This window comes from Antechinus flavipes, chromosome X (assembly GCF_016432865.1).
Source record: "Antechinus flavipes isolate AdamAnt ecotype Samford, QLD, Australia chromosome X, AdamAnt_v2, whole genome shotgun sequence".
NCBI classification, from domain to species: domain Eukaryota; kingdom Metazoa; phylum Chordata; class Mammalia; order Dasyuromorphia; family Dasyuridae; genus Antechinus; species Antechinus flavipes.
In genome coordinates, this window is record NC_067404.1 from 62,818,493 (window position 1) to 62,825,858 (window position 7,366).

Consider the following 7,366-nt stretch of genomic DNA (forward strand, 5'->3'; position numbering starts at 1 on the left):
AGACTGAGGGGAACTCCCAGACAGCAGGGCCATTCCATTATTTGCCAGATCCCCAGTCCCTCACCAGAGCTGAGCAGAATACCACTGTCAGTGGGGAGATCAGGACAGATCCAGGCCTTGAGAGCCTCTCCAGATTTCTTATGGAGAGAGCAGGGAGCAGGAATAAAACCTGGTACCAATGCCTCCATCGTAGGTACCCGGGGGAAATCACGTTTAACTGTCTAGCCTACCATTCGGTAATAAGTGTCCTCTTCTGAAAAGCCCCCAGTTTTCTTCCAAGATGAATCCAATTCTAACTAAACCTTTTAACTAAAGAAAGACATTTTATTTGTATAGATAGCCTCTTCTCTGGCCTTATTTGTACTTAACCTTTCAAAAAACACTTAGAACATCAGAGCTCTAAGGGATCTTAAGAATCATTTTGTCCAAGCCTCTCATTTTTATAGAAAGGAAGTATCCTAACCAGGATCACAGAGCTGCTTCCTGTTTTGCGGGAGAATGGTCTTTCCATTCCTCCATCTCAGGATTTATTCTGTAGAGATCCCATATGGAGTCTTTAGTGAATGTGTATGTGTGGTATTCCGCCCCACAGAAAAACGTAAACTCCTTCAAGTCATCAACTCTTTTATTTTGGATGTTTGTATTCTTCACAGATAGCACACTGCCTGGGACATAAGAGGTACTTAATAAGTGCTCGTTAAATTGAATTGAATTGAATTTGGAAACTGAATTAATCCACAAAAATTATTACATGGCTCCTGAAATGATGTCAGAGAATTTCCCAGATGTCTAGAGCAGATTAGTGATGGTGTTTTGTGTTTTCAAGTACATTTTATAAAAAAACATCAACCTTGGTTGCCGAAAACCTATTTTTCATAAAATTGATGGCACCAACATGTTTCCTGGACCCAGCATGATCACCAAGCATGATTTTTAAAAAGAAAATGGCCTTTACTTCGACCATGTACCTTCTGATAATAACTTCATGTGAAGTAGGTTATTCTGAGTTGGTACTGATTGATCGCAATGATTATCTGCAGAGCAGCTGGTAGGGAAGGTGCTTTTAGAAATGACTGTTCATATATAAACACTCCTTTCACCAATGCAACCAAATTTTTATTATTATTATTATTATTATTACGATTAAAGTTCTCAGGTCTCAACAGGAGATACAGCCTTGGAAATACAAAAAAAAATTAATTCAGTTGGTAAGCTGATTAGCTGGGCTACATTGATCCTCGTTCAGAATAATTCTATGTTTAGATGAAGGGTTTTCCTTAGCATGTAATTCCCTGATTTCCAGCTGGCTCATAAAAGAGGGGAAGGAGGGAGGGAGAGGGAGCAGGGCTGTCAGTGACGCCAGGGGCTCATTAGCAGTCCCATCACATAAGCTTCTGGCGAATCCCTTTCAATCTTTTTGCTTTTCATTGAAAATCAACTACCTGCTTTGTGGGAACATGTCCTGGTGAATCCCCCCATTTTGTACAATCTTTTAAAACAATTATTTAAATTGTGGGCCCAGTGAGAAACCCCAGGATATGACAAGGTTTTCTGGGTGTTCAGTTTGTAATCTCTCAGCTTTGTTCTCTCCAAACCCCATCCTTTGGCCGTCTGCTACAAGCAAGAGCATTTCAAAATTGGAAAAGCACTGTGTCTAAAAGTCATAGGAGAAGCCAAAAATATTGGCTGGATTTGGAAACCAAAGGAAACTCAGAGGTAACAAAAACCTTTAAGCCTTAGGTGATTTAGTATGTGTGTGTGTGTGTGTGTGTGTGTGTGCATGTGTGTGTGTCTATGTCACACATAAGAAAAGTCCTTACACCATCAGGCATAGGTTAAAAAAAATTCTTGCCACGTTGCCCTTATTGGCCAATTGGAGAAATGAAATGAGGCATTTACTGTTCCAGTTCAAAAATAGCACTTGGATTGATTGAGACCTGGGTTTCTGATTCCCATAGCTCATGCCAGCCGTGACCATGGTACAGATTCAGTACTGGATGCTTCTTAGAACCCTTTTCCAATCAGCCAGTCATGAGGAAACAGGAGGTGAACTGAGCTATTATTCCCGCAGGGCTAGCCCTGATCACCTCCCTCAGCTTACCCTTCTCAGTGGCGTCTTTGCTTCTAGTGTAGCAGTTCTGATGGAGCCTAAGAAGGCCAGGGTTTCCTGGCCAGCTACTGATAATTGGGAATGGGAAATTGTTGTAAAAATCCTAAGCCAGGTGGTCAGTACAAAAACCAGACTGTGGTGAGCAATCTGCCCAGCCCTAAGTGTTTGTCCCTCTTCCCTAATGAGACTCATTAGGGCCTTGTCCATGGCAGAGAACTTCTAGCTGGGCTTGCCTTTCCTAATGGACCCACTCCACCTTTGCCTTCTGGTGAGATGGAGAAAATGGTGTGGACCAGGCTCAGTCTTTTGTCTTTCACAGAGAAAAAATGGAATTTTTTCTCCTCTCAATGCTACTAGAAGGATCAGAAGTGATGATGAATATGGACATGTTCTGTCAGATCCAAAGCGTTTACAATGCAGGGTATTATTCTATAGGATTGGGCCAATCTGATGAAAAGAAGGGACTAACCTCATTCATTGCTAGGAGCACTGTGCTTTTATGATGCTGGCAGTATATAATAAATGGTAGGAAAGTGTAAGCTCAGAGAGGAAGTGTGGGATAAAGTGAGAACCTTTGGGGTTTGAGAACCTGAGTCAGAATATTGCTTCTAGCACTCACTACCTATATAACATTGTGAAAGTAACAATTTCTTTGGGTCTCCATTTCCTCTCCTGTAAAATGAGGGGGCTGAACCTTTAAAAATCTCTTCTAGTTCTAGATTTATGATTCTATATTCTAAGCACCTTGAGGTCAGGGAGCGACTCATTTATATCTTGGGTTCCTCAGCATCTAGCACGGTGCCTGGCACATAGTAAATAATTAACGTGTGCGGAATGTAATCGAACTGAAGGTGACAAGCCTACAGTCGTCCAACGCTTTGAATACAAAATTGCCACATTCAAATCTCCTATTCTAGTCTACCCAGGGAAAATAATAACTGAAAAAAGGATTTCACTTCAACTTAGGCAGAATCAATGCAAAGACCATGGCAATGACTTTGAGAAATGAAGATTTTACCTGTCTTATTTGAAGAGGGGAAAAAAAATCAATAGGTTGTCAAGTCCAGGAAAAAGGTTATCTCACAGGCTAGGTCAAGTATGATCAGTGTGAGTATAACCTTCCAATAAGAAAAAAGATGTCAGGCCATCCAGCTTGATGATGCCATTGTCCCCTTTTTAGGCAAGATGGGTAGGCATAGGGATGTAGGGTTGGGGAAAGGCTTCAAGAAATGCCCCCTCTCTAAGACCAAGTAAAAACCAGGAATAGGAACAGTACCATGAGTGAAAAGGAGGGAGATGAAGTAGAGACAAGAACTATAGTAATAGCCAACATTTATATAGAGCTTACTATGTATCAGAAAATCTGCTAAGCACTTTACAATTATACTCTCCTGTGATTCTCACAATGACTCTGAAGTAGGTGCTATTTTTTTTCTTTATTTTACAGATGAGGAAAATGAGGCAAACAAGTAAAGTAACCTGCCCTGGACCACACAGCTATGTCTTAGATTTCAACTCATATATTTTTGATTCCAGGTCAAGCACTGTCTCCAAAGCTGGCCTGTGGAGATGGGAGTAATGACTTAGGTCAACCATCATATCCAATAAGCCTCAGGTAACCTTTTTCTGTAGTTACCTCTTTTCTCTCTGAAGAGGCTTGCCTCTAATCTGGTCTTAGTGGCTAGTTTCCCTTCAAAGCCTGATGTTCATCTGCCCTCTATCCTAGCTAAGGTTAGGGTATGAATTAGGGATCACAGGATTTTTGAACTGGAAAGAACTTTACTAGTTACCCAGTCCAGACTCCTCTTTTTACAGAAGAGGCTTTTGGAGGTGAAGTGATTTTTTTCAAAGTTGCTTAATAAGTGTTAAGTAGAGAGACCTGAACCCAGGTTTTCTGTTTTCCAAGTTGAATGTACTTTCTATTATACAACATTGCCAAAGACTTTTTCCCCATTAATCTCCTTATACGTTAGGGAAAGAGTGGGCAATTCCTAAAAGTAATAAAGAGAGGGATCCCCTGACCCTATCTATGCTTGTGCTAAACCACTCTAACCTAATCCAGATCCTCTTTGCCTACAGTGTTCTGTACCTGTGAACTCAAATTTAAACCATGCTCAATTGCTGTAAGTCGCTTGAGAGGATTAATGGTTTATCAGAGATCATATAACAATATGATGAACAATCAGAGAACAATATAACAATATAACAAACAAAACGATTTCTAGACTTTATCTGATTTGATATGAAGTTGGGGGGTACTAGATCACCCCTTCCTCATTTTACAGATTAGTTGTTACATCACAAAAAAGACATCTGGGGTTTCCAAGCACAGAATGCACGAACATATTAAAAATAAACTTCAATACTTCAGTGTTCCGGTTCTTTTAGTTATGGATAATTCCTTTATTGATATAGATCTACCCATCCACTCCTTCTCATCCCGTAGGATTCTTATCCCTGTTCTCCCATACATTTTCTATATTGTGCTAGAAGGCTTCCTCTAGTTAGAGGATCCTAGATCACTAGGAACTGGAGGGGACCTCAGAGATCATCTGGTCCATCATGCTTTACAGCTGAGGAAACTGAAGTCCAGAAAGGGTAAGAAACTTGCCCATGTTCACATATGTAGTAAGCATCAGAGGCAGGTTTTGGATCCAGGTCTTCTGATTCCAGAACCAGTCTTCTTTTCCACTCTACCTGGGCAACAGTACAACACTTGGGATGTCCATCTGTTATCTCTTGCTCTTAATACACAACCAGTCCCCCCTCCCTTTCCTATTGTACATTTTTTCCCCCAGAATCTCCCTTAAGCTTTGCTATCTTGAACATAGAACTATACTGTGGCCTACATGTACTCCCATATATATTTCCATTTTTCACTGAATTATTGCCCTTTCAATCATTTACAACTGTGAACCTTCATAGACTGTGATGTTCCAAGATTTATAACCATATAGTATCCACCAGGAGAGTATTTGTGCCAAAAATAGTGGGAGTTTTAGCTGGGTAGCAGGGTCATTAAAAGCACTGAACAGGTTTTTTAGATGCAATTCAGACTACTAACTCCTTCATATTAAATTCTGGGTCCAACTTATCCATCTGTGGTGCCTGTATCAGATATATAATGTTGGACAAATGCAATGGAATTACTATCCAGTTGCAAAGCATATTCTGGATAGTAGGCATTTTTATCATTTTGTTTTTCCTATATGGATTGCTAGTTTAATCTCTTTTGAATAATCTTGAATTTCCTTGAGGAAGCCCTGTAACATTCTAGGATCTAGTGCAATTAGCACAAGGTTATGCACAGCATCATATGGGGGAATGCCCTTCCGTTTAGACCTGTCATAATCAACATTCATAATCAGATCATTGTTGAACATATCTGTGTTCATATTATTAAGGACATAGAGAAAGTTTAAATATACATGAAACAAAATTATGCAGATCATTTCTTGGTGCTTAATTACATTCTCCAGTTTTGCTGGCATGAACCTTGTTGTAATAACCAAACTTGAAAGGAATCCCTCTAACTACTGTCATCCAAAATTCCTGTTTATGAGTCATTTGGTTTTGCAAATGAGCTTTCAAACCTTTCAGGGTCTCTTTGGAACCTGTATGTGCTACTGAAACTAAGGCAAAATCATTTTGGCTTATTGTTTCCTGTTAGATCTGGTGTTTTCTACTTCTCCTGTCACATTTTCTAGTAGGATGTTCTCCAAGGAAATTTAGTTAATGTGATCAGGAATGGGCTAAAAATCTTTCTGTTCATTTACCCTTGCTATTTATCATTGAAAGCAAAAACTGAAGTCCAGGATCCAAAGAAGATAACCCTGCTTGTTTCCCAGAAGGACTATAGATGCCTGATCACCTACTTGATAAACAAGGTACATTTATTTATACATATACACATATATACACATATGCACGCACAGAATTAATTCTTTCTCTAGCTCTATGAATCAGTTGGTGGACACATTAAATAGAATGCAGAGCCTCAAATCAGGAAGACCTTAGTTCAAATTCAGTTTCAGACACTAATTAGCTGTGTGACTTGTCAAATCAGCCTTTGTTCTCCTCACTCTCCTTCTTCATCTATAAAATGGGGGTAATAACAGTATCTAACTCCTAGGCTTATTGTGAGGCTAAAATAAAATAATATTTGTAAAGTGCTTAGCATAGTTCTTGACACATAGTAAGCACTATATAAATATTAGCCATTATTAGCTATTATTTTATGGCTAGAATACTATCTCCTCTAACCCATGATTTGTGAGTCACTAATTGACTCTAGCTTTCTTTACAAATGGGTGGGAGAATGTTTTAGCAAGATTTAGACTGGCAAAGTACAGTAAACTCTCAGCAAAGCTATATGTAGCAGCTTCCTGGTATTTTTAGTATTTGCTATTTCTATGTGTTTCTTTGAGGGGGAGGTCTACTTGACTGGCTTGATAGTGGAACAGATTTACTCAGGATAAAAGTTAGAACACTAGGCTCTTCTTAGGAAGAAATTGAGCAAAATTTTACAACTCACAAAGATCGGGAGAGAGAAAGATTGGGTCATACTTAAATTTGGCTTTTGTCAAAAAGGAGATGATATAGTCGATCCTATTTACTGTCATCTCTAACTGACCCCTCAGGACTATGTAGGACACTCTATATCTTTTCATCAAACCTTAGCTAACATAAAAAGTGTGATGGTTAAGGCAGTATGTGTTTTAGCACTACATATGATGAGAGTGTGCCTTAAGTATAATATTGATATTTCCTTTACTGGATCAAAATACCATGACCTTAATGCTTAGCTACTATGGAGAAGGAAGGGAAAAGAAGGAAAGAAAGAAGGTAGAAGAAAGGAAGGAAGGAAGGAAGAAAAGGGAAAGAAGGAAGGAAAGAATGGGAGGGAAGGAGGGAAGGAAAGGAATGAAGGAAGGAAGGAAGGGAAAAGAAAGAAAGAAGAAAGGAAGGGAGGGAGGGAGGAGGAGGAAGGAAGGAAAAGAAAGGAGGAAAGGAGAAGATGGAGAAAAAGGAGAGAAAAGGAAAGAATGGAGGAAAAGGAAAGGGAAAATGGAGAAAAGGATGGAGGAAAAGAAAGGAAAGCAATGGAAAGGAAGAAGGAAGGGAAAGCAACCAAGAGGAAAGAATGGAGGAAAGGAAAGAGGAAAAGAAAGGAAAGGAAAGAATGGCAGAGAGGTAAAGGAAAGGAAACAATAGACGAAAAGAAAGCAATGGAAAGGAAAGAAGAAAAGAAAGGAA